The sequence below is a fragment of the Podarcis bocagei genome (assembly GCF_964188305.1).
Source record: "Podarcis bocagei genome assembly, chromosome: 5".
NCBI lineage: Eukaryota > Metazoa > Chordata > Lepidosauria > Squamata > Lacertidae > Podarcis > Podarcis bocagei.
The window spans coordinates 36,762,472-36,786,960 of record NC_138129.1 but is presented as its reverse complement, the minus strand read 5'-3'; the positions used below and the strand labels follow the sequence as shown (position 1 = coordinate 36,786,960).

General features: G+C 39.0%; 1 protein-coding gene across 4 annotated transcripts in view; it reads left to right on the top strand.

Moving 5' to 3' along the window:
• Window positions 1-24,489, top strand: part of MAGI3 (membrane associated guanylate kinase, WW and PDZ domain containing 3) — a 110,191-nt gene that overhangs the window by 1,086 nt on the left and 84,616 nt on the right. The window lies entirely within an intron of this gene.

Genomic DNA, 24,489 nt, shown 5'->3' with positions numbered 1-24,489 from the left:
CTGACATATCTTCTCTCTCCAAGCCCCCCCTCCACATCTGCTAAATCCCTTCCCTGAGCAGACTTGGCCCTTCCTGTTTACTCCAGTATCCACCTTCCGCCCCAGTATTAGTGTCATTATTCAAAAGCTTCCATTTGCAAGACCTGCTTTAACCTGGAGAGGGGCTGGCAAGCTTTGTGGTAGCAAAGAACCTTAGCTGGGTTTGTATGTGATTTGTTCCAGTAAGGACTCCTGCTTTGCACAGTGTTAGATATGGTTGTCATCCTAGTAGTTTCAAGGTGTCTGACTTTCATTACAGTGGATTAATTATTCTTTTACAAATAACAATATTGCTAATGGCAGAATAGTAGGAAATCTTTGACTTTTGGCATAGTTACTTGTAACCTTGGTGTTTAACAATAAAGGTTTTTTATGCACTATCTTGGCAATCTATGTTGAGGAAAGAATCATTATAACTATTTAAACATTGCATAGGCTGGGGTTTGCCATAATGCATGATTCTTATGTGTTTGTGTTTCTGTGCCATTCATTCTCAATGGAAGGGGGAAGCTTTTAGTTGCATGTATATTTGGGGGAGGGAGCTGTTGTAATTGTTCTTCATGCTTGAGCAAACAGGTTCTTGCATGTTGTATCTGTGATGTAGACCCTGCAGCTCTTTTCAGTGGAACAGATTCATGTTACAATACACTCCTAGCCTTACATTTGATTTCTAACATTGTTGAACTGATTTTCATCTATGAGTGAAATTGTGATTAACCTTTTGTTTCAGCCTTCCCTGTGGCATTCATAATCCAGTGATTCCTCCGCAAAGCTAGTTGTTTGTACCGTATATTGCTGTGTGAGAGAATAAAGTTTATAGAGCACTGAGGTTTACTGAAAGCTAATGTTACTCTTGGGGAAGATTAGTGAATGAGCATTATTAAAAGCCATCATTTAGGCTAGTTGTGGGCTTGTTCACTATCTCTTCATATAAAATTAGTATTTCTGTATGGCAGAAACATGAACAGCAGAGAGAGGCAAGAAAGGTGATTTCCTTTTCTTTGGTCAGTTTTCTGAAAGGACTGTTTTATGACGCATCTGGTCATACCTGTTTAAAGCACTCTTATATCCAGAGGTACCACTGTAGTTCTTATAAGCAAAGGTAAATCCAGATGCCAGAGTTTAGCAGTTTGTTTTTAGGAAAGCCTTTCATCATGGGTTTTTCTGTATTTTCAGCTGTGTTATTTTGTCTTAAAATTCCTCCTGCTGTATGGGGAGCAATACTTGACTGCATTCAGATTATGCCCCACAAGCTGTTATAGTTCCTATGAATATTTGCCATCACATAACAGTGATATTTTGGCCTGAGGAACAAAACACATCAAGCATAGGTTTTGGTATGAAAACTTATCTGTGCTGTTAGTGTTATAAATTACTCTGATCTTCTTGTGTTTTGCCATTGTTCACACTTCAAGGTTTTTTACAGTTAACATACTCCTTTCTAGAATTAGAGAAAGTTTACAATATCTAAAATAAGTGCTTGTATTGTCTGTGTGGAATAGAGTATGAATGTAACATATGAATGTAACAGTGTCTCTAGGGCAACAAGATAATTCTTTATTTTGTTTAAGTTTGAACGTGTTATACCGAATTTAATGTGTGGTTTTGAATGCTTAATGTTGTACTTAAAGAATGTGCAGCTTTCTGTTCTTTATTTAAGACTTACACAGGAAATGGGATTATTTTACTTAATAGTTTTTATAATAGCTTATGAAATAAAGCTTTCTGCTTATGTTTGTCTTCAGTTTGACATAGCAAAATATAGTAGTAGAGGCTAACCTTGAAGTAAGATGATTTGTGGTGATTATTTTCAGATCTATGGCAGCATATGTACATCAGTATATAATCAATATGTAAATTGATAGTGAAATAGTGTAGTTTTCAGTAGAAGAGGACATAAAGGAAAACTTGGGAGACTGATAAAATTACTATTACTCCCCCAAGTGATCTGTCTAAGCTTTTTTCCTAGAGTGCTTGCTTCATGAAAGAAATTGAAATTTGAAAGTAAAAGCTTATAGTCATGTAGTAGAAATGTCCTGGCTTTCAGCACCAGAAATTTATACAAAATGTAAAAAATACCCTTTGCTAACATGAAGTGGAGTAAGCATTAGTTATGCAATTACATAATTATATTTGTGTATGGCCTGGAACCTAGTGCAAAGTATTTGCAGTGATTCATAAGACTGTCTTGCATTTCTGTCAACTTCATTTTTCTAATGGAAGTCTCATCTTGCCATGGTGGTGTTAATTTGTGTATATATAGGAGATATCAAATAATTGTGTTAATTATTTAGCTTCCTTGCCAGTATGCATTTCAAATGTCAAGTTATTGCTAAGCACTGTTACTTGCAATCATAGAGTCTGATGATTTACAATTGTAAATTTGAAGCTAATTATAGCTGTTCTAGTACAGCACAAATATGAATATTAAGTAGACAATTATGATGAACTTTTGTTACGTGACACAACTCAATTTTGGCAAAATGTACCTCCTGTGTGTTTTTCATTTATAGCTAGTATCTATTTCTATAGCTGTCTTGCCACATATATTAATTTACTTGGGAAATAATAGCAAAGTAACTTCAACTGTTAACTTTTCAGCTTCAAAAAAGATGTTTTCACTGGCGTATAGAAATGTGTATATAAGTTCCTGTTAAAGTGTATGGCTGAATATGGAAAAGTTGGGCTGCAAGTATTAACCTTAATTATTTCCAAGTAAGAATTGTATTTGGCTTTGGTTTTGCTACAGAGGCCTTCTGTACATTTTCTTGTAGCTGTTTGACACTTCTGATTGCTTTCCAATACAGTATAAGAGAGTGAAGTATTCATTATAACCTAACTGTAAGACTTTTGTAGTTTGAACATAAATGGCAAGACTCTTCTAATAATCAGGCTGTTTTCTAACTCCTTTCCTTCTTATTGTGGAAATGAGTGAAACTTCAGAAAATATGAAGCAGTGGTAGAATATAATGGTTGGGTGTGGGAAACCCAAGTTCAATTTGCTACTCTACCATCAGTCAATCAGCTTCTTGGCACATAAGAACACATTTTGATAAATAACGGGCTTCACAGGGTAAAGTGAGACAGAGACTCAGATTAGGTTACAATATAACCTTGAGGTGGTGAGAAGCAGAGATCTAAATGAACTGACCTGCTTCATATACAGCATGCATTAGAAGATGGACCCACTTGTATAGAAATGTATTCAGGTGGCTTAAGGGCCAAGCTAGGTTAGGACAGCAGATTCATATGCTTCAAACATATGTCTTCAGAGAAGGAGAGCAGGGGATGTGGACTGTTGGAGCTAAGCTTTAGGTAAGGTAAAGGTTTCCTCATTTTATCCACACCCCTCTCTTGCTGTTTTCTGAATCTTGCATACAATACCTTTTCCTTTTGTTGCACTGTCTAACAAACAATTTAGCCCAGGGTGGTCCAATATTTCATACCAAGTGGGCCAGAAGAGTACTCTGACATGGAACCCGCAGTCTGCACACTGCTTTGTCACATGGCAGGGGAGTGAGGCCAAAATTCGAGCCCCTCCCCTCCCCCAGCCCTTGAGCTGCTTTCCCAAAGCTAGCTAAGCAAGATGTTGGGCTTTAGGAAAGGAGGCACAAGGCTCTGGCAGGATCCCAAAGCTCTCCTACCTCCTTCCCAAAGCTGGGGAAGCACTAACTAGGCTTTGGAAAGGAGGCAGGGGGAGTCTAGGATTTTGTCAAGAGTCATCATACCTTCTTCCCAAAGCCCAGTGCCTCAGAGCTGGGGCATCAAATGTTGCCAAAGGCTGCCAAAAAAAGGCCTTGAGGGCCATGCACTGGACCACCCTGATTTAGCATTTTCTGTTCAACTCAAGAAAGATTTTTCTGTGGAAACCGATGCTGGCTCGCTTCAGTATGTTTTATCTGTTATTGGCTATGCAGAAAAACCTTTTGAGTTTCACTTTTAACATCACCTGGCAGGATTATAGTCAAGGCTATGTTATTTGTTTGGTAGTGTCTATCTATGACATTTTGTACAGTTGAGAGGAGTTGTATTTGTTTTGGCTGTGGAATTGACTTGGCTTTGTATTCCTGGGTTCTGCAAATGTTGTGACTCCTGTGCAAAAAACTAATTATTGCCACACAATAAGCATTCCAAGGCCTGTTCTGTGATCCTGTGGATCAGTGGAGTTCAAATCTTTTACTCTCACTGGACTCTTTTTACCCTGAGTTATCTCCCTTGCAACCTCCACACATTGATGAGATGGGGAAGTTGATGAATATGTTTCTAGGCCACATTTGTCTTGTGTGACATTCCAGCCAGGCTGTTATTAGCTGTTACCTTGCATGGAGAATATGCACTAAATGTTGTCCTGTGGATGAATGTTTCTTGGAAAGATGGAAATGATGCATAAACTGCTTTCCTGATTCCCCAAGGTGCCTGGGAACTCAATTAAAATTGAGTTGCTTTGGATTCTGCATAGGAGCTCTATTGAAATGAGATTGTGGTTAGATTTGATCACAAATTAAGGGTGTTTTACATTTTTTTTCTATTTAGATCATTTGGGGGAAGAAATTGTTTCCATTCATATTATGAAGATTTGTGCAAATCATTGGCTAGGTCACACATCACATGCAACATAGTTTAAAACAATGTTCCTCACAGATGCTGCCACACCAAAAGAAGCTGGAGGCTGCTGTCCGACCCCTGGTTTGTGATTTGTTTCTCTCTAAAAAAGGCGCATGTGGTAACCAAGGTTTGTTCTTGGTTTATAGTACATGGCTTGTTTGGAGAGGAACCAGGAGCCAGATTCAGACAACACAACAAACCAGACTCTGGTACAAGCACAGCTGGGGAGCAGTATGCTGCAGTAACTTTTGAGCAGTGTGCATCAACATGCTGACCAATCACATTAAATCATCATTAGTTTTAGACCACTTCATGTGGTATGTGAGCCAGGGCTTTCTATAACATACATTCAAGAGAGCTTGATTTCATTTATTAGAGACCTGTATCCAATAAGCTTCAACACACATCACCACTTTTTAAATAATTTCCTTCTAAGTGTCCTGCCTGTCTTGCTCCCATTCCAGCTTCTTGCATGACACTGATAGTTCCAAGTTACTTGTTTGATACAGAGCTATATGAGCAGTCTGAAAAAGAAACCGAATAATATATGCCTCTAACACAATATATATATATATAATTCCATGACCTTTGTGTTGCATCAGTACACTTGCTGGTCTTGTCCTTGTAACACACTTCGGCTTGTGGTGGTCCCAGACCACATTTACAAGGAACTTGGGTTTTATATCCCTGAATATGATTTGGGCCCCTCTAAATCCACACTACTGTCCAATACAAGACTTCATTTTTGTGCAAAATGAATTATCATCATCATCATTTTCAGTAATACAGGGAACTTGTGTTACAAATGCTCAAAAAAACTTCGGGCTATCACAAATTATAAACTGACACAAAGAGGAGTCCCCTTCTAGAAAACATTTAGCAAGAAAGTAGATTGCTCTTACCATGGTTTTATCTAGGAGCATGTATTTTGAATGGACATATAAAATATGAGGTCTTATTATTAGAATTTGATTTAAATTATTATTTAAAGTGTTTTTCACTACTCATATCAGTGATGTCTTGCTCCATTATTGCTATACAGCAGGAGTGGTCAGTTTGTGGGTGAAGAGTTACAGATGGCTAAAGAACAGTATAACTTGCCTTTTAAATCTATTTTCTTAGCCTCAACAGTGGCAAAAGCTGTGTGAAGACCAGACACACGACAGGCTTCTTTAGTTGTAATGAATGTTTGTGAAGGAAGGAAGTTGTTATGGCTTGATTAAAGATTGGTCATGGAGTTCCAAATTCTCAGTTTTGTGGACGGAAGTTCCACCCACGTACATGCCTTGTAGTGTTCCTTTTATTGTTGCACATGGTTTGCTGAAGTGTTCTTCTCAGGCAGCAGGCCTATCTGCAGACTCAGTTCTCTACTCCACACAGTCATGCCACACAGTCATGGAGAACTGAGGCAATCTATTCAGATTCTTTGACTCTGTTGGCTGACCGTCGTCTTTAAAAGACAGTTTGTATTACTGGAGAAAACAATTAATTCTCCTGCAATAGTGTATGATGCAATGTGGCCTAGCTACTACAGCCATTAACTTCACTATGTCTACCTAGCCACCTAGTGTGTGGGGGGGTGGGGTTTGAGGGGGAGATACAGCATTAAAAATATACAACTTCGCAAGTTCATCATGGGGGCTATGTTCTACGGAGTAGGGAAGGAGAAGTGGAGTCACTGGGGTTGTTTCTTAGGGAGAGTAGTGGCCCCAAAGAGCTGAACATTCTCTGATCAATAGATGGATGTGGGGAGTCCTGAATGTGAGGAGGGAGAACTTGAGGCAGTCGATGCTGTAGATTGCTGGTCTTAAGGGGCCTTAACTTTAAGCATGTTCTGCCTGCTAAGAACAATCTGATGTAATACATCTGTGAAAGATTGTGATAATTCCTTGTCTTCTAGCACCCTCTGTTCTCAAGAAAAATCATTGCTCTCTCCTAAGCAGCAGTGTGAATTTGTAGATTCATCAGGTACTGCATATTAAGGCCAAACTACAGAGAGGATGTGATTTAGCGTAGGAAAGGCACCCCTCTTCCTCTAATATTCTCCTGAAATGGCTCTTCCCCATTATAAAGGCTGTTAGGCTGCCATTATGCATTTGCATGTAACATGCAGTTTAGCTCTCAGTATGGGCAACAGTGACATCTGTAACACCTGTTATTCTTTAAAAACTACCCAATGAGGGCAGGGTGGTCTATACATGCAGCAGAATGTGGGGGTAGAATCCTCAGGTAGCATAAATAGAATGCACCAGTTTTGGCAGCATTTCTGAGTACTCTGCATTAAATATTAGGGCTTCTGGGAAACAGGCTCTAACCCAGCCAGCTGTTTTTGCTGCTGTTGCTTGCACAAGACTGTTTTATGTGGTGGCACACTCTTAATTACTCTCACATCTGAAATGGTACACTCCATTCTATAACTTAGGCACTCTTACCAACTCATTTTATATCTGCAGTCTTTTTATTTCTAGGTGATTACAGTTTGAAGGTGAACTGCAGTGTGCTTGTCCCCAGTTACAGTACACCATATTGTCCATAATCTTGAATTTTAAAATAAGTAACTGCATCACTTTTCTCAAATAGCTATTCTGACCATTTTGACACTAGGGGTACTTCCAGGCAGGGACTTAATTTGCAAACAAGTCAATTAGATATTGGAAATGGAGTGTTGGCAACTTTTTTTTTGTTTAAAAAGACTGGATTTCCCCAAGAAAGGGTAAATTTCAAGTAAATGGAGGGAAATATGGGCTAGCATTTTGATGCCAGTGTCATCATTTGCATGCTGCAAAATAAAAAATAAAAATAAATGTGTGAGGAGCACCGTTCCCACAATAAACACCTTTTGTGGAAAGAGCCTGGCAGTTTAACCTTTTTAAGTTACCTTTTTACAGGTGCTATATAAAGTGCTGAATGTTGGGAGTTCCCCCAGGTCTGTGGATATTTGTCTGTTATACATGGATATGGCTGTTTTAGTACCCATGCTTAGAATGAATTTGCTGTTAGCATGAATTAGCTGTGGGAAATAGGATCTGGTTATCAGGCCATATCCAGAATTCCCTCACCTTGTAGACCAGGCATAGGCAAACTTGGGCCTCCAGATGTTTTGGGACTACAATTCCCATCATCCCTGACCACCGGTCCTGTTAGCTAGGGATCATGGGAGTTTAGTCCCAAAACATCTGGAGGGCCGAGGTTGCCTATGCCTGTTGTAGACCAATTTGACAAGTGGGTGAAGCTGCCCACTTGTTAATCACTTAATGACATAGGATGACCCATAGAAACCCTTTTGCTTTGTGGGATGCAGCTTGATTCTTCTACATTTCAGCTCTGGCTTCAAGTTTCCTGCACCTGATGTTGGATGTGGGAAAGGCAGGCGTGGTTTGTGCCAAGTGGCTTGGCAGGCCAGAGGTTCCTCACCCCTTGCATAAATGATTACTATCATGCATTTGGTCCGTTTTATACTCTGGTAGTTGGCACAGGAAAACAGCACATTATTTTAGGTTATCTCGAGTTAAAGAACTCTACAATTTATTCATTTTGAATGTGCCAATTTTCAAATAAGCTTAATGGTTGTTTTTAAAATCTTGCTAAGTTTTTAATTCTGTGATGTTAAAATGCAGTGTGACCACTTTACATTGTCTATTTTGTTCTTGTAGTGAATTGCTCTTTCAAATTAGCTGTTACAATAACAGACGGACTGTTGATATGACATTTTATCAATTAACACTGTCAGGTGAAAATGTGGAGTTGTTAGAATCACTTAGTATGGCAGTTTGCACTGTTTCTGGTTCAAGGAAATGTGTGGTGAAGTTCTGTATGCAACAGTTTCCAGAAATGTCCTTGGAAAGTTTGACTATTTAGGCAGAATTTTCCTGTTGTCCAGTTAAGCTTCTCACTGCTATGCAAGCGCTTATACGGGCACAATTAGTTGGACACTGTCCTACAGCAGCAACATCAAAAGCAGAATAAACTTGAAAATCCACAGTTGGACCGCGCCTTTTTTGGAGCCAACCAAAGTGTCACAGAAGTGTGGCAAGTTTTGAATTTTCCAGAACTCTTAATCAGTAAAGATGTTGAAGAAAGCAGCAAGTTAGGGGGTGGGGAAGTAGGATGCAGCCAAGAGGCAAGATTGTAGATTGTGGGCTGTTATTGGGTTATGTTTGGATGGTGTGCAGGAAGTTAAAAGAATCAGGTGAAGCTGAGTTGCATAATATTGCCTAGTAAGTGAAGGGGGATATAACCTCCAAATGAATGTAATAGTCATTGTGATAGAATAGGGTTAACACCACTGAGTGACGTTGGCCAGTGGGCAGGAAGGCAGAGTTCTTTGCAAAAGGGCATTCAGACAGATCAATCTTGGCCCTACAAGGGTGGGGAGATAAGGATCTGATCTTTTGACCAGAAAATGTTTCTCACCCCTGTTGCAAGTGTAGTGGCAGCAGCTCCTTCTACAGCCTCCCTAGCTACCCATTAATTGCATCACTCCTGCTGCTCTTCCACACTAGCTGTGCAGAGAGGACACCAATCAAGATGTGGTAGCAGCAGGGAATATTAGCATGATGTCATAGAAACCAGCCTACTCTCTCTCCCAGTCACAATTCACAAGCATGCTGTCTGGAAGCATTCATTAGTTCCCCTGCACAGGCCTCTTATGGCTCAGGGGAGCAGCAGCTGAGCAGACACCTGCAGTCTCAAGCTGCTGTGCTTCTCAGATTTGGTTCTAATCCCTAGCAGCATAAACACAGTCATCAAACAAGTCTTTGGCTTCTAGTGTTTTTGAAGACAGGACAAGGAAGGAAGGAATTTTTGTTCAAATTGCAACAGTTGGCCAGCACCATAGTTAAATTGCCATGAGACTAGATGGTGCAGAAATCTTTAAATAAATAAATGTAGAACCCATAGGCAAAGGAGCATGTTGAATAACTCATCTGGGATAAACAAGTTTAATACTTGTTAAAACTCAGGCTGATGGTGAGATGTGTGATGATGTCAGCTGCCCTATCTCTTTTGGGAGTGGAGTCTAGAAAAAATCTTCCCAATCAGTCTGCTCCACTGTGCAGACAATAGGCTGATTTCTAAGCCTAGGGTTTACAGGTATTTTTAGCTGCTCCCCATGCAAAAGAGGCAGGAGCTGGGGAAAAGTTCAGACTGAAAAATAGCAATCCATCATCTATGTAGTGGAGCAGGCTTCTTAGGACTCCATTCTAGTAAGAGATGAGACAGCTGAACTCATCATGTTTGTCAAACTCCTCTCCTTCAGTTTTGAGTTTGACTTTGCACTGAATATTAGTCTGGATTACTGGAACAAATAAGGTAATGCAGTTTTAAAAGTTTGTTTTTCACTTCTGTTCAGCCCACTTAGCAGCTGTTAGCATTCCTTAGTAGAATACTTCAATGCAATGCTTTTGCAAACATTATGTAATGTAATGTTAATCCATCTTTATTTTAACTTTAAGTATTTACATACTACACATCAGAAAGATCACAAAGTGGTTTACAGTAACGGTCAGGCAACAAAGTTAAAAATACAGTATGTAAAACAGATAAGGCACTATTAAATGTCAACAAATATAAATAGGACACTAAATAATCCCATAAATTGAAGCAGACCAAACAAATCTACCATATGCTTAGGCGAATAAAAAAATTTTTAAGGTGCTGACAGAAGTTTTAACAAGGATGTAGCTTTCAGTGCCCCTAGGGAAAGGAAATTCCATAGCTAGGATGGCACTATTGAGAAGGCCCAATCTTGAATCCCCACTATATTTTCCGCTCCTTTTACTGATGTACAAATAAACCATCACATTGGCGATGCAGACAAAAAGCCTTAGTGTGTATGGTATTGCAAACCTCCCTTTGAAATTTGAGAATAGACCATAAACATGTAAAATCTTATGCAAATGCTTGGGTGTCTTTAATATAGCTATTGATATTTCAGTCTCTTAATGTTTGGCAACCCCAAATTTGAGTTTCTTGCTTCTTTTCAGGAATGTGAGTCAAATATGCTAGTGTTTTTCCCCTCTAATAAGTAGAGGTGTATGTATCTATCCATATGAAAGTTCATAAATGACTTTGTTAAGATTTAATTCACTGAACATACAATTTGACTAGGAAGCTTGTAGAAATTCTTTTTAGTAAGCACCATTGACTTTTAAATGTTTGGAAGATTGTAGTATTTCAATAGAGTGTGATCATCTGTATATTGAGTTCCCCTTTAGATATAGTTTGGAAATTTCAACAGGTACAGAACACAGCTGTTTGATTACAGAAAGTGGTAAAATCTATTACCACATTTCACCATTTAAAAAAACAAACAAACTTGCATCTAGTTTGTTTTTGAAACCCACTTCAAAGACTGTCACTAGTATAAACTCTCCCTTCCAAAATAGCCTTGTTTCATTCTTATGAATGCCTGATTGTCATTTTTAAGCAGCAGGATATTTACTGTAGTGGTCTAGGAACTTTGGAATGCACTCTTTTCAAAAAGTAGGTGAACTATAATTTCTCTGAGTCAAAAGGAAGCCATTAGAAGAAGCATTGCCATGTAGGCTTATTAAGCAGACCACATTGTGTTTAGCGTGCTAATTAACATTCTTGCATATCAAAAGACTTCTCAGATAAAAGTTTTAATGTCTTTCATTCTGCCAAGGTAAATAACTGCAAAAAAGCCCTGGCATTTTGACAGATAACTTTTAGATAGAATCTGTTCTGCTCCCTCACCATCCTAAGACTATTTGTTCTTACTTCCATCATTTATATTACTTCTGTTTACTATCTACACAAAGCCATATATCAAAGAATATTGTAAATAGCCATAGTTAAGATGTTTTAAATATACTAATTACACACAGGTAAAGAGTAATCTTCTATAAAAAAAATATTAGGGAAGGGATCTGGGGTGATTTTAATCAAAGTTATAAGTGAAAAGTTCCCTGCTCTGACTTACCATCAGTCCTAATAGTAAAGGGACTAAAAACAAGGTCTCCTGCAGATGTGAATGGATAATATGGCAGTGGGTTACTCGGGCACACAATTTATATATTGTTATTTAGCAAAGAATACACTCAGCCCCGGGCATGACTGCCTTCCTCCTATGGGCAGAGGATTGATTACCAACTGTTTTGACTGTCTGACTGCTGGAACCAAGGTTCACAGAGAAGTGTTAAGGCGGCTTCCAAAGTGACCACCAGGTCTTTTATTTAGAAATAAAGTGTGGCTTCTCATGCAAATGTATTTTTTCATCCATTCAGAGTAGCAGAATGCTGCAGTATTCTATATGTATGTATAATCTCTATCACATTTTAAGTGTGTGTGTGTTGTGTATTAAATGAAAGGGGATTTTGTTACCATTGCTGTCTAGTAGTTGAACTAGAGAAATTGCTTTTGAAACATGGGATTCTTATACTTTCTACTAAGCTGCTTGAATATTATTTGATATATTGGTACGTTTGTGTGCTGTTGCCAGGCTTCCTTCCTTCTCTCCCTAGGATTCTGTTGTTGGCATTCGTCTGTCTCAAGAGACAATCGAGTATGCCTCTGGGGGGTGAAGTCAAACTGCTGGAGAATCACTGCACCTGTTGTGACTGCAGAGACCAATAACTCATAAGTATTGCTTACTATGTTGTTTTTGCTGCATTAGCAGTACTGAAGTCCCCTTCCTTGGGCGCAAGCTTGGGCGATGTGTATGGAGGTCGTGAGCTGCCCAGAAGACAAGACTCCCCTCTTGACCTCACTGAAGTGGTTCAGAGGAAAGCAGAGCAATACAATACATTTGGCACCAGCTTGGCTGAAGCAGTTGATGGAAGGAGACGTTCCATAATGCCATCCAACCACCTTAGGGACTCCACTCTGGATTTGTGTAGGGTTTACTCCTTAGTGTTTTCTTCTCCCAAACATGTCCCACAAGGCAGTGGGTATGGATTTTTCCTCAGTGTTTACTCCCGAAGCCTTTCTAATGAATGTTTATAGCTGCAAGGAGGCGGAGGTTTAGGAGGTTTAGGATCAGTTTTCCTTCTCCTAGGTGGGCTACCTTCCCAGGTTGATGAGCCCCTTCTGCCCCTCATTTCTCTCTACAGCACGTGTAGTATCCACCTTGTTGGCCATTGGACCCACCCACTATTGGTCTTGTCTACCTACTCTGCTGCAGCCTGTCTTCGTATGCAGGGAAAGTCCCTAACTCACTGAATGTTTGAGACCCATTGACTCCCTCACCTGATTTAGCTGACTAGTCAAAGCCATTTCCCAGGCTGTGGCCACTGTCGTATGCTGACAGTTTCTAGGAGCCACAGATGAGAGTTGAGTGCAGGGTGGAGACCAAAGGTGGACAAACTACTCCAGAAGGAGCATGACGTGTCCCCCATCAGAGGTGCTACTCCTCTCCTAACATACCACCAGACATCCCTATATATTTCAGAAACCCTGTGGAATAACTTTAAGTAGCATTTTCTTAAACCTTATATAGATTATATAATGCAGACAATAAAGCAAGTTTCTCATCTTATTGAGAATGAATCGTTATTTCATATATTTCTTTTTGAAATATGAGTAAGATGGGGAAAAGGATTGTTCAAACAAGTGATTTGCTTTTTGAAAGCTGAGTGTAAAACATTAAAATCCAACAAATGTTATGTTCTCAAACAAAGGTGCTGTTGAAAGATGATAAGCTGCTGCAAAGATAATACATGCTAAGTTTGAGTATGTTCTTAATTGACTCATTAAAATTATATGAATGGATATAAATAAAGAAGCAAATATGCTGAAGATTGCATGGGACTGTAAGAAGTTGTGTATATGTCTGCATCTTTTTCCACTCGTAGCTATAGCAGTTTGGAGGTGGCACTGGGGGCTGCAGGGTTAGGGGGAATCTGCAAAAGTCTCCTTCCCCCTCTGGCTGTGGGATCTGTCCACTGGATAAAACCCTTTAATGTATTAAAATAGCTTTCCCATAGGTGGAAGTAGTCTGTATCAAATTCTGTTGCAGGCCCTTAATCTTGCCCTAAAAACTTCTTTTTTTCTGCTGCTTTTGACCAAGGATTTCAATTGGGCTGCTATATTTTTGATGCTGTTTTGCTTCTAACTATTTTTTGTGGTTTTTTGTTTTAACTATTGTTGATTGATAGTATATATTATATTTCTGGCTTTAAATTTGTCTTCTATACTGTTAATGTTTGGGAAGATTCCTTGGGAGGGTTTGGACCTAAAACACAGTTTATAAATAACCTAAATTTAATGATAAATAGCCCTTAGTATTTAATGTTGGTTCCGGTTGTGTTGTGGTTGTAAGCACTAAAGCACTCTGTAAAGGAAATCATCTTGGAGATTCCAGGCAGCTTATTTTGGGTTGTGCTGGCCTCAGAGGATCTCCTGGTATTGCATGCTTTTGTGTTGTAGTTTTTAGAGCCATATCATTTGGAAGCGTAACACAAACAAATAGAACTCTTAACTCTTACCTAGGAGTAGGTACCATTGAAATTGGTGAGCATTACACCTGAGTAGACATTAAAAAGGATCCTGAGAGTTTCTTGGGGTTTCAAAAAGAAGCAATTTCACATTCATTTTATTGGCCACACTTTGAGACAAGTGTGGAAAAAAATAGATTACAGGGCACTACTTTCAATAGCTTTCAGTGGTTGGCTTGTGTTAGTGTTCTGCCATATATCCAAAGACTTGGCTGCTTTTCAAATGACTTTGCTGTACTTGACAATATTTTCAGATGACTGCATTGATGTGAAACTAAATTGTGGTGCAGCAAACTTGTAAATGCAAGCCTTTAATGTGTGTCCCAACAGACCAAACTACTCCAACTGGTTTTTAATAGTTTTCTGGTAAACCACTAGGCTGGGATATTTTAGTTGTTACAAGCTAATTGTTCTGGATATGTCATTCTGGAAGCTTTTGATTTTCAGAGTGCACATATCTGAATTTTCTTGTTCTTGTTTAAGGTGGTCTGTCTAACACACTCACAAATTAACAGCCCACTCTAATGAAGCTGAATGTTAGAAAATTCAGGACAGACAAAAGAAAGCACTGTTTCATGTATGAAACTATGGAATTTGCTCTCACAAGAAGTACTGATGGCCACCAGATGGCTTTAAAAGAGGATTAGACAAATTCATGGGGGATCAATGGCTGCAAACCATGATGACTATGTTCTGGATTAGATGGGCCACAAACATAATCCAGCAGGCTCTTCCCTCTTCCTTCCTTTAATAACTCACTGAGTGTTTGAGACCCATTGACTACCCTCACCTGATTTAGCCGAACAGTCAAAGCCATTTCCCAGGCTGTCGCCACTGTCGTATGCTGACAGTTCCTAGGAGCCACAGATGAGAGTTGTGTGTAGGGTGGGGAGCAAAGGTGGAGAAACTACCCCAGAAGAAGCATGTTGTGTCCCCCATCAGAGGTGCTACCCCTCACCTAACATGCTGTACCAGACATCCTTATATATTTTAGAAGCCCTTTGGAATAATTTTAAGCAGCATTTTCTTAAGCCTTATATTGATTATATAATGCAGACAATAAAGCAAGTTTCCATGTTTCCCATTTAATTGAGGATGTATTGGGGCTATTTCAGATATACATAGTAGCACTAGATTCTAAGTCAACATGCATTTGCATCACACCTAAAATCATCCTTAAGATACAAAAAAAGCACACATCCAGCCACAGAAGTTATTAGCCTGGAAAACATTTCTTTTACTAGTCGCTTTTCCCATGCTGGCCACAGGAGGAAAAGCCCCCCCCCCCCGTTCTGTATGGGCACAGGTGCTAGTAGGCTCTTAGGAAGCTAGTAGAAAACAGCCAACTACCAAGTGGACTAGTGGAGGACTGAACCAATCCTAGTAGCCACTGAAGGTCTGGGTGGATTGTGGAGAAAGATTATTTCCTTCCTCTGCCAGCCCAGAAATCAATTATGCTAGGAGAAAAGGAATAGAGCAACCTGTGCTTCCTTCACCAGCATGTTCACTCATTGCTAGAATTCCTGGTTGCGTATACCTTCCAAGCTACTGCTTAAATACAAGGCTGCTGACAAACAACTGGCTAGTTGCTTAATTTCTTTTACTTTTAAAATATTTATACTCTGCCTTTCGGGGTAAAATTCAAGGCAGCTTACATAGTTTAAAGTTTCTGCTTCAACAATAATGCAGTAATAATAAAAAGAACAGAACTAAAAAGCACACATCCAGCCCAGAATGTCAGCTGTAATGTAATGCAATCCTGTGCATTTCAAATGAAGAACTGAATGATTTTACAAAAACTCTTAGCATTTAAAAATACCTTTAACTGCTAGTCTGAGCTCAGAACCCTATCAAAGAACAGGCTGCAGGGGGAATCTACCCCTTACCTGTATGGTGCTTAATCCTCTTCCCCAAGATCTGGAAGCCTTGGGAATTCATGATAGCTCCCAACTATCAAAGATGAAATCACCGGCCCCACCTTCACAAGTGTTCCTTTAGGCCACTTGTCCTGCTTCGTGCAGAATTTGTTGTGGATGAACTGTAAAACCTGCTTAAGCTTCATCATAATTTAATCACTTGATAGAGTTGAGAAATGAAGTCTCTGTGGTTAATGAATTTTTGGAATTTTGACTGAAGCAGCTGTAGATTGATAGAAAATGTGTTCTCAGACCTGTAAAAGTCTTCCCCACAACAACCTCACAATGTCTATGACAGCAGTGTCTCACACTGAATGTAACTGACCTATAGAAAGGACTCTGTGAACTGAGAACAGAGATGTTCTCGTCTATGAAAATCCTGCAATAAAAACTATTTTTTTTAAAAAAAGAAAAAGTTAGTCTGCCGCCTAAAGTAGGAGACTAGGGACTCAGCTACATTAGTAAAGAAACCATTTGAATGTGCTATAAACATGCAACATCAGATGGTGCCAGAGGGCAGGAAAGTTTTATATGCGATTTCCCATAGCGTTTTATTTTATTTTGTTAAAATGATCTAATTTCTGACTTATTTATAGCATTCCCCCCCCCCTTGTGTATAGATCCACCCTGGTACTCCTCTCAGGACCAGCAAATCTGAGGGAGGGGGGAGGGAGCTGGATCATTTACAGTTGGCATGTCTGTCTTCGGAGACAATGGAGTAGTGTACCTTTGGAGGTGGGGTGAATTAAAACTGTTGGAAGGTTACAGTGCCTGCTGTGGCTGTAGAGACCGAGATGGGAGAGACATGTTTTACCATTAACAATGAAAAATTGACATTTGGATCTATTAAAACAGATGTCAGCTCATCCTAACTATCTTTGAATTGTTTAACCAGTTCATTCTATTCAAATAAGGTGAATTAATTCTTGGAGGAGATTTAAATATCACAATTAACAATGAATTAGCTACAACTAGTAATGATAAAAAAATTAAAAAATCTGATTCTGCGCTGTTGCTAATACCTATTATATTTCAGTTCATGAACACTTGGCGATTTCTGCACCCATTAGAAAGTGATTTCACTTTTTCTTCTGAAAGTGATTTTTAAAAATTTCCAAAATAAATTTTATTTCTGATGATCTCATATAAACACTTAAATCAACCAGAATTGTTATCTTGACCACCGCAGACTCTAATTAAAGATTTAAAGTAATCCAGAAACATGATTTCACTTGGAAATCCATTATTACTTCAAAATGCCCGCTCATGGTGCACTGTGGCATCCCAATCTGTTCTACCTTCATGAAAGTCTCTCTCCCATCCTTATAGGGCTCTCTTATGCAATTTCTTTATTATTTCTCCCCCTTTCTTATCTGTTCATATTCCCTGTGACTGAATGTAAATATTAATATCTAAGAAATTATCAAATTGGTTCTTCATTTACATAGAGAGGCCTACTTTTACCCAGTCTAATTAGTAGAGTGGGAGTTCTCATACTTTCTATGTACAGAGCTCCCTTGCGACAACTGAAAAGTAATTCTACTGATATCTAATACATCTATGGAAAGTGCTAAATATATTTGCCACAGCATTTTCCTTGTGGCAAGAACTTCCATAACTCTAATTCCCTCAAGCTAAGTACAGAATTTGCTCTAGAGGTACTCCACCTCTACATTTTAGGAAGGATTTGCTGATCCAGAGGCTCTGAGTAGAGATGGTGTTTTCTATTATATTTTTAAAAAATAAACAGGTGTTTAAAAATACCTAAATAGTTGGAAAGCATAATATAGCTATCATTTTTAGGTGATTTTATATCTAATGATCAGTCACTGAAATAATATTTTGCATGTTAAACATACACACTCTATCTGTAATAATATTACACAAGGAGAGGTTATTCAGCTAAACGTTTGTACCTAGCTTTGAGATTGCATATATTGGAACATAGAATATCTTGTTTTTGTGAATATAAGAGTTACAGTGAACTCTCTCCTAGAAGAAGAATAACTGAAAAACTGAATCAGACATCATTGGAGCAAGTTATTAAAGCCAAGAGGATTAACATCCAGTTGATTTCCTGTAAAACTGGAGCGCTATTGGGAAATAGCCTAACCCTAAAGTTTTAGGTTTGCACAAAGTAATTTCCTCCTAATGCATGTACTTTAGAGGAATTTATAAATCCTGTTATATAAGAGAGGAGCAGAGTCCCATTTTAATCCAGTAGAATCATGCTTAATAGCTTGTTTCATTTTTTTATTGATCTAAATAATTTGGAAGAAAATAGCTCATCAGACATACTAGTGAGAAGATAAAACCCTATTATACAATTTTACTGATCTATCTTTCAGTGAGATTAGGTTGTAAACTCATTAGTGAAGGGACTTCTCTTTGCCTTTGTGTAGAGAATTCAACTACAAGCATATGTCATTTTCCATTTCCTTACCTACTTGCAGTAGATACCAGTGAAAGGTAGTTGGCAAAGGATTTTGGGTTCCAAAGCCCTGACTGGGTTTTAAAAGACATCTAAAAATGAGCAGGAATGACGTTTATTGTCAAGGAGTTCCAAAGAGCAAGGTCTGTCACACTAAAAGTTCAACCCCTAGTACAGGCCAGATGAATTTTAGGGGTATGTGGAGCTACTAAAAGTGCTGCACCAGAAGCGCTCAGTGATTGAGGCTGAGCCTAAGGAATCAAGTGGTCCTTATGGTACTTTGGGACTAAATTGTTTATTGTTATTCTCCATTCCAGGAGGGTGTTGCTGCATTCCTACTGAAGGTCAGCCATTTGTATCTTCAATGAGTGGGTGGGTGTACATAATTAAAACGCGCAAATCTCTGTGAAATGCAGGCTTCTGTAAATAGAGCTTGTTTACAAAATACCTAATCCAGTGGATTTATTTTTTCTCATAGTTAGGGTAATGATAAGTATTTTTTATACAACAAAGGTGCCAAAATATATCAGCTCTGCTGAATCACTAGATGTTTATCGACATATCAGTGACAAAGTGATTTGAGTATGTTGTGTTATGTTATGTCTACCTTATGTCACATTCACATATGGCAGTGAATACATGACATTCTTGTGCATGATTTCGAGTTTAGCAGCCAAAAAATCCCTTTAAATGTTTGAGTCTAACTTAGAGATGTGGTTATGAAAAAAGAGACACAATCATCTCATTAAATTTTGACTGGTTAAAATGTATGCAAAGCTTGCAGTGGTCTTTCCCTTTTCTCCTTACTCTAAATATTCCAGGGTTCCTGAACTTTACCTTAATCAGAATCTGAATCCCCAACTGGATGTTAAGCTCTGTGCATTAGAAAAGTCATCCTGCTAAAGCTGATATTAGTGGGTGAGCCACTTAACCAGCTTACAATGCACTTAAAGGGCTACATGCTGCATATGTATATATAGGATTGGTTTGTGCTGAAAATATATAGACTACTGCTGTCCAGTTCCATAAATTGTGTACCTTAAAGTACTGCAGGTATTTGTAACTTTTGAAAAGACCATAGTTACAGCTCCAAAGGAGTGTTAAGGGAACAACACAAGATATGCTTCAGAATGTAAAAAAAAATTCAGAAGTGAATAGGCATTCTTTGGCTCTCCTAAAGGGGAGGTGAACAAAGTATCTTCCTCTTTAGCTCATAATACATCATACAAATTCTGTACAGGTTAGTTTTATACAGTATTCCTTGTCCAGTAAAAATACACTGTGTCTATTTCAAAACACTGTTTACCAGCAGGGCTGTTAAGCTTATATGATGAAACAGGATATATTCTATTTATTTATTTTTTAAAATTACAGTAACTATTTTAATCTTTTTTAAAGCAAAAACATAAACATTTTGTTCTGCTGCAAATATTTCAAGACATAAAAGCTTTTACAATCCAGGGATGAATTCACCAGATGCCAAAGACTCAGGTCAATGAAAGCTAGTTCTCCAAAATATTTGTTAGCTTTTATGATACCACAAAACCCGGCAATTTTAATAATATATTTGGCTGACATACAAACAAGCAGAATATGTTTTAGTGCTGACTTCGTAGATAGATTTTGTCTGCCAGTTTTTCCTGAGATTATTATTTTACTGATAGATCCTCAAGAGCATTAAGAGATGAACAAACCTTGCCATATGTTAATCGGTATGCAGTAGATAAGGGATTCTTTGGGCATTACTATTTTTGCTTAGGTTTTGATGCCCTAAATCAGCATTCCTGAACCTGATGCCTTCCAAAGGTTTTGGACTACAGCTCATATACCCCATGCATTATAGGACTGTATTAAGTGCTTTATGGAACCACTTTTGATATCACTGTTAGTTAATTATGGAAAAGCAATTCCTCAGCATTGCTAAAGAGCTCTAGTAGGGAAACAACCAAAGTAAATTATTGACATTTCCATTTCAAATAGCTTTGGACGTCTTGTTCTCTCCCCCCCCCCCCAAAAGTCACTTTTAAAATTGTCACTTTTATGTGCAGTAGTGATACCCTTCATTCAGTTCTGCTTTAAATGTAGCTCTTGACTACCATATATGCTCCCATAATTTGCTATGAAAGTAGCATTTGTTCTGCAATGATGATAAATTGAGGTAATCAACTGAGATGTGTGTTGTTCTTTTCATGAAATGGAAGCACAATAGAGATAATTACTTTGGAGAAAAATATTTCTATTATTCCTGCATAATACTGTTAATATTGTTTGGAAAATATCCTACTATTGACTTCAGATATCCTCCAGGCTTCTAAAAATTATTCATTTAATATATTTAAATACTGAGTTTTTAATCAATCAATCAGTCAGTCAGTCAATCAATCAATCAATCAATCACATAGCATAAAACACAATCAAACATTGAGGTATCTAAATATGTTTTGTGTGCAGAAGAGAAGGCTCTGTAGCTCATGATAGAATATTTGGCTTTCATGAAGAAAACCCTAGGTTCATTCCCTGGCATTTCCAGGTAGGTCTGAATTGTCAAGAGTTGCTGCCATAGTATAGACAATACTGAGCTACATGGACCTCACTATAAGGCAGCTTTCCAGGTTCATAATCAAGTTCTTCAATTTCCGCACTTATCTGTAGCCATTGGGATTTCCCTTCAGCCATCTGGCTTACCCAGCAATTTACTCAATCTGTACATTTAATAAATAAATAAATTTCTATAACACCCTTCCTCCAAGGAACACAGGGCAGTTTACAATACAAGCCCCCTCCAAAAAACAAAAAAAACAACAAAGTAAGAAGCAAAAATAATAACTCCCCTTCCAGTTTAAAAGGCCATGGGAGAAGAGGAATGTTTTTGCCTGGCAAATAAAGATATATAACAGAGGTGCCAGATGAGCCTCCCTAAGGAGAGAATTCCATAAATGGGGAGCCCACAGTAAAAGGCCATTCCTGTGTTGCCACCTTTCGGACTCCTCACAGAGGTGGCACACAAAGAAGGGGCTCAGATGATAATTGCCTCAGATGATAATCACAGGGTCCAGGTTAGTTCATATAGGGAGAGGCATTCCTTGAGGCATTGCGGTCTTGAGCCATTTAACCAGGCAGAGGGCCTGCTTGGTAGTGGCGTCCGCCCTGTGGAAAGCCCTTCCCCTTGATGTCAAGGAAATAAACAATTATCTGACTTTTAGAAGACATCTGAAGGCAGCCCTGTTTAGTGTTTGATGTTTTATCGTATTTTTAATACCCTATTGGAAGCTGCCCAGAGTGGTTGGGGAGGCCCGGCTAGATGGGTGGGGTATAAGTAATAAATAATAATAATTGTTATTATTATTATTATTATTATTATTATTATTATTGTTGTTGTTGTTGTTATTATTGTTATTATTATGGCTTTATTATTATTATTATTATTATTATTATTGTTGTTGTTGTTGTTGTTGTTGTTGTTGTTATTATTATTGTTATTATTATGGCTTTATAGATCAAAACCAAATTTTTGAATTGGTCCTGGAAACTACGGTAATTGGCAGCCAGTGCAGTCAGACCAGGACCGGTATAATATGCTTAATGCAATTTGCCCCAGGGAGTAACCTGGTCACTGAATTCAGCAGCAGCTGAAGTTTCTGAACCATCTTCAGAGGTAGCCTACTACACATTGTGGTAACCTTACCTAAAGGTGACGAGAACATTGATGACAAAAGTTATGCTATCCTTATCCAGATATAGGTACACTTGTGCCACCAGTCAAAGCTAATGAAAGGCACTACGCACCGCCAAGGTCATTTGAGCATCAAGCGACAGCAATTAATCTAGAAGTATCCCCAGAGTATTTCAGAGAGAGTATAACCCCATCAAGAGCAGGCAACCTCCGGTCTAGCCACCCGGCCTAGGGAGCCACCCACTAACAGTGCCTCAGTTTTATTTGGAATGAGCTTCCATTTATTGGCTCTCATCCAGTCCATTACTGAGGCAAGACAACAGTGTGCTGTATCCACTGCCACACCTGCAGATTTAAAGGAAAAGAACAGCTGTGTGTTAAACAGCACAAAATGAAACCCTGAGGAACTCCACATTGAAGGTTCTACAGGGCTAAACAGCAATACCCAAACATCACCCTCTGGAAACGATAATCTAAGTAGGATTGGAACTACCTGAAATTTGAGTCTTGAGCATATTTATTTGTATCAACTTTTGGAACCATGTCCTATGGTACAGTAAAGAGTTAACCATTTTTTCCACCACCTATAATTTGTGACACTGGTTACTTATAGTTGTAATTAAGTAGTGAACTATTTTTTCTGAGGACTATTGACCAAGGTTTCCAGATTTCTATGTACCGTACGTTTTCAGACATACACATGCTTTTTTTTTTTACTCTGGACAAAAAGTAGCTTGGGCCCAGGTTACACAAAATATATTCTCATATACCAGTGGTTTCCAAAAGGTATGGTATGCCACACTGGTATGGCAGGAGAGGATGGCATGTATGGCAGCAAGATTCAAGGACAATCAAAGAAACATTTCATATAGTATAGTCAATAAAAAAATTATTTGCAGAATATTGATAGATATCTTTGCAAAATCAAGCACTGCTAGGAGTTGTTTCTTTTTGTTTTCCAGCATATTTCTTATCAATAAAAAAATCAGTGTGGCATAAGCAATTTTTTATTCTGAAAGTCTGGTCCAAAGAAAAGAGTTTGGGAACCACTGCCCTATACAATTCTGCCCAGGTACTAAAATCCTCAGGTGAGCAGTGGTGGAGGAAGGGGGGTTCCGGCCACCCTGGGTGTCATCACTGAGGGGAGTGACAAAATGACAAAAATATGAGTTTTAAAAAACAATAATAAATTGGGCTCAATAAACATTTTAGTTCAGTCAACAAGCGTAACGAAACGCGGCTGGCACTGGGCGCCAGCACTTACCGTGGGGCCTGCAGCGTGCCCGAGCCACGCGTCTCTCCTGGGAGTGACGTGGTGGATTGGGCACCAGCAGGTTCCGCACTGCCTGAAACTGCAGTGTGGGGCTTGCATCTGCCCTCCGCCTCTCCCTCAGCCGCCCTACAGCTGAGGGGGAGGCGGCGGAGAGGCTCCACACAGCACCCCCCGCCCTCATGCCTGGCTTGCTCCACTCCCTGCTCCAGTATGTGCAGGCCTCACCCAGCACCTGAGCAGCTAGCTACGCCGCTGCAGTTGAGTACCTTCTTTTGGTCCAGTCAACATCGGAAACACAGTTGGCTGTGACATGAGAGAAAGCCCATATTGTGGGCTCCCTCTTTGTTATCCTTCCGTTAGCAGACTAAGACCTCCTTACTCAGATAAGCCTTTGAAAATTAAAGTGCAGGTGATGCTGATCACTGGGCTGTTGGGTTCTTTGTCATGGGCTACAAAATCAATGTGTGCAATGGTCAGTATGGATACTGCTGATCTGAATATTAGAATGTCTTTCCCAGGAAATTCAAGTGAGTTTTTCCAGTTCAAAATGGCTAACTGTAGAGTGAATTTCCCCTTTCTCCTTGCTTCCAAATTCTTTGTTCTGGAAATAACATATACCTGGAAGCAATATTAGTCTACCATCTGCTCCCCCGAACATCGGAACCCAGTTTTGGACAGTGAACTGACTTCTGTAATTCTTAGCTAATCATGTATGTGCTGCCTTTTGCCACCTTAGGCAAGGCAAAGACTGATGCCTTTATAGCCTAGTACAGAAATAGTCTCTTTCCATTTACAGATGAGAACTGTGAACATCATTTTCTTTTTAATGCAGTATTGTGAATTTTAAATGGCAAACCATGTCTAACATGATTTGGTTTTCATACTCATGACAGACAGATATTTTAGCATTCTTTTCATAAAAGGTTGGTATCCACAGGGGTCTGTAGTGGGAGTTCTATCTGAGAGTTCTTGGAGCTTTGAGGAAAAGTGAAGAGACTGGGGAGCTTCTCCCACAACGACAAAGCCAGAAATAGCCAAAATGCAAATGGGTTTTGCTAAAAGAACTGAAGCCATTGCCCAATGCAAGTGATGTTCTA